Source organism: Mustela lutreola, chromosome 1, assembly GCF_030435805.1.
Source record: "Mustela lutreola isolate mMusLut2 chromosome 1, mMusLut2.pri, whole genome shotgun sequence".
Classification (NCBI taxonomy): domain Eukaryota; kingdom Metazoa; phylum Chordata; class Mammalia; order Carnivora; family Mustelidae; genus Mustela; species Mustela lutreola.
In genome coordinates, this window is record NC_081290.1 from 236,014,834 (window position 1) to 236,019,053 (window position 4,220).

The 4,220-nt window shown below is 36.4% G+C and overlaps 1 pseudogene; it reads left to right on the forward strand.

Annotated features, from left to right (window-relative positions):
* Positions 1 to 2,929: 2,929 nt before the first annotated feature.
* Positions 2,930 to 3,879, forward strand: LOC131821548 (olfactory receptor 52N4-like; annotated as a pseudogene).
* Positions 3,880 to 4,220: the final 341 nt, after the last annotated feature.

Consider the following 4,220-nt stretch of genomic DNA (forward strand, 5'->3'; position numbering starts at 1 on the left):
CTTTGGTGACATGTATAAGTAATCAGTCCCTTCACACCCTTTTATTGTTATAGTGGGAGTATTTCATATATTTGATAAGAATTTTTTATTGACTTTATGCTTTGCAAATATTATCTCTTCTTCTGTGGCTTGTCTTTTCACTTTTAGCAGTGTCTTTCAAATAAAACTTAACTGTAACATTTAATCCTTTTTTTTTAATGAGTAGCATTTTTGTGTCCTGTTTTCAAATTTTGCCTACACCAAATACCAAAGAAGATGTGTGTTTTGTATTGCATATTTAGCTCTAGTATTTTTCTAAGACTGTTTTTGTGTGTTACATGATTTAGGGAACAAGGTGTGTTTCTCTTCTATCCCCACATACATCTATTGAGTCAGGAATTTTTATTGAAAATATCTTTTTTTTTTTTTTTAAAGTGCACTCTATCTTGATCTGGGGCTTGAACTCATGTCGCCAAGATCAAAAGTCACAAACTCTGCAAACTAAGCTAGCCAAGATCCCTGGAAATTGCCATTTTTGTTCATAATCTGTTTCTTTTATCATAAAATTGAATGGCTTCATGTGTATTTCAGTATTTGGTTTCTGAACTCTATCTCTTGTGATAGTACTTTTATCTGTATTAAAAAGAATAAGTCATCTATTTTTTAAAGGGAGTTACATAAGTTTTCTACATGTATACGTTTAGGAATTACAAAGATGGGGTTAAAATTCATATATTTCACCAACACACTACTTTTATTGTACTGACCTGTCTAATAAATTGAGGGAATTTTTAGCATATTAGTTGACAAATTTCTATGTAAAGTGATGGGCACTTTTTCTAATGTCTGGTCATTGTAGGATAACTGGGAAGGTGGTTAATGGAATCCAACTGGGTTGTTTGGGAAACATGGCCAGAGTTCCTTTCCTTTGAGGAAGCAGAAATCTTCCATAAATTACTTGTTGTTGAAGTCCACTAACTAAATGAATACCTGCCTTTGTAACCAGCTTCCATCTCTCATTAATTTCTATTTCACTTACCTGTGGAGCTGACACTACAATATCTCAAAGTTTTCCACATCCTTCTTCTGACCTCTCTTATGGGGATAGGCTGGGTGGTGGAGAGTATTTTCACGAGGGGCAAGATGAGGCTTCTGACTTTCTCACAGCTTAGTAAGTCTTCCAAGCACCACAGAGTTCACTCCTGCGCCTCCGTATTCTTGTGAATTCTTTGTTGTTTACTCTCCGTTATCAAGGAATTCCCTATTTGATAACTCCAGGAGTCTTTATGAGCTAGCTCCTGGGCAAATGTCCAGTTTATTGTTTGTTTCCCTCATACTGGTGCATTCTCACACACTTGATTGTTTCTATTTCTTTTTGTTTGCTTGCTTGCTTGTTTTTGTTTTGATTCCTGTACTTTAACATATTGACTTTTTTCCTCTGGAATTCCTCTTATGCATATATCTCCCTTATGCTTTGTCTTCCTTAAACTGGATAGCAAATACCGTCTCTTCATCATGGTCCTTTCTGACAATCACTAATGCCTCCTCCAAACACTCCCAAAGTGCACATCCATTTTACTAATGTAGTGCTTATTTCAGACCTTGCACATACTTCTATTACACTTTTTCTTATGTTTCTTATGATTATTTGTGTGCCCTTTGATCTCTCTATTAAACTCTGAATTCTCTAAAGGATGAAACTGGGTCTGGTTTCCCACATCATCGCATTGAAAGTGCTCAGTAAATAATTATGAAAAAGGAAAATATTAATGAAAGAATGAGATGCCATTTATCTACCCCTAACATTTAGTTAATTTGAAAATTAAGTTTAGTTGTTAGTAAACAACTAAAAAAAATTATTTTTTTCTTGAAAAAAAAATGAGTTTGGTGTGTGGCCAGAAATATTTTAATTTTCATTTATATTAGCTCCCACTAGAACCCAAGTAAAACGAGTCCATTGTTAATGTTAGGGAAAAATGTAAACCAAGTGAAAAGAACAGATGAGTATAATAAAAAGTGGGGATGTCAACATCTTACTGAATCATAAATATTGCTGGAGTAACTAGCATAACTGAGGAAAAATGTATCCTTGCCTTTAATAATAATATGAAGGTACGATTTGTTTCGCTCACTTGTTTTCTGTTTTGCCACAGATACCAGATAATCTCAGAGGGCAAGTTGTGAAGGAAAACAGGAAGACTGGTAGAAAGAAGGAGAGAAATGATTTGTTACCATTGATAGATTCAGTATGTGAAGCAACATTAACTGCTCTCTAGGTTTAATTGGAAGTTTATTCTGAATATAAATGTAAAGCATCCCTATAAATGCATATAGACCAGGTAAAGGACAAAAATTAGGTGTCTTGAAAGAGAGGAGTGAATTAAACATTTTAGTGAGTCGAGAGACTCTAAGCTCCATCAGGGAATAAATGATTTTACATTTACAAATGCCTCAAAGAGTACCTTGGTAATATAAAATTATTATTGGCTATCAGTTAATAAGAATATAAAATAATCATATCTGTTGGGTCATTGGTGATATAATCAAAGAAGTCCTTTTGAGACAACATCTAGGGAGACACATACAGTTATTAATAGGTAGGTAAGTGAGGTATTCTAACCAAAATCCCTAATAGAAGTCATAACAGAGTTATACTTGATTAGAAATCTGTGAGGATCAGAATCTTAAAAATAGGATCAGTATCTGTGGTGAGAACTTAGATTGCTTAATAAGAATTTGTTAGACGACTAGATACTTTAATTAACAAACGACAATATACAAAATAAAAAATACCCTAATCCCTGACTCTCAGAAAATTTGGTTGATCATTAAAATGCACTATGGAAATTTAAGACATGGGTGTGAGAGGAGGACAGTAGCCATAAAGTATATTTTTTCTTCTCTTTTTCTTACTCTAGAAAACACACATGAATTCTAGGCCTAATAGATCATGCTAATAATATTGAATAAAACAAACTGGACCCAAGCCTCATTCATTCTTAGTGGAGTCCCGGGACTAGAAGATAAACACATGTGGATTTCCTTCCCATTCTGCTCCATGTATGTGGTGGCCATGGTAGGGAATTGTGGGCTGCTCTACCTCATCCGCTATGAGGATTCATTGCACAGACCCATGTATTACTTTCTAGCCATGCTTTCCCTAACTGATATCATGTGCTCTAGTACAATTCCTAAAGCTCTCTGCATCTTCTGGTTTCATCTTAAGGAAATCAGCTTTAGTGAATGAGGTCCAGAAGTTCTTCATCCACAACTTCACAGGGATGGATTCTGGGGTGCTCATGCTTATGGCTCTGGACCGTTATGTGGCTATCTGCTACCCACTGCATTACTCTACTATCCTCACCAATCTCATCATTGCAAAAGTCGGGCTTGCTACTTTCCTGAGAGCAGTGTTATTCATCATTCACCAAGAACCTGCCCTACTGCAGAGGGAATATAATGCCCCACACCTACTGTGACCACATGTCTGTAGCCAAATTATCCTGTGGAAATATCAAGGTCAATGTCATTTATGGTCTGACATTTGCTCTCCTGATCAGGGGCTTTGACATCCTGTGCATCACAGTCTCCTACACCATGATCATCCGGGCAGTGCTCAGCCTCTCTTCAGCAGATGCTCAACAGAAGACCATCAGCACCTGCACTGCTCACATCTGTGCCATTGTTTTCTCCTACAGTCCAGCCTGCTTCTCCTTATTTTCCCACTGCTTTGGGGGCCACACAATCCCTCCATCTTGCCACATCATTGTGGCCAATATTTATCTGCTCTTGCCTCCCACTATGAACCCTATTGTGTATAGGGTGAAAACCAAGCAGATACAAGACTGTGTCATAAGGATCCTTTCTGGTTCTAAAGACATCAAACCCCAAGGTGTATGAAGAAGACATTAAAAAGAAGACATTTCTATGACAGAGAGGAGATTGTGTTTATGCAAGAGGTGTAAAATATTTCAGGAAACACTATTTTGGCATGAGTGATGCATTTCTAAATACATGTCTTGAGAATCTCAACAGGCCTGCCAACCAATATTCCTATGAATGTTTTTCCTTCTCAGTCCTTTGAGAAGGAATATATATCTTTGATCAAACCCTAATTAGCCCACTTTCCCTAAAAAATAAAGTGAGAGTTTCCTGTTTCCAAATAGCTATTATAATTCCTACATTGAGAGCCAGATGCTTCTTTCCTCTGGAAAATATATGCTATATACTTTTAATCACTA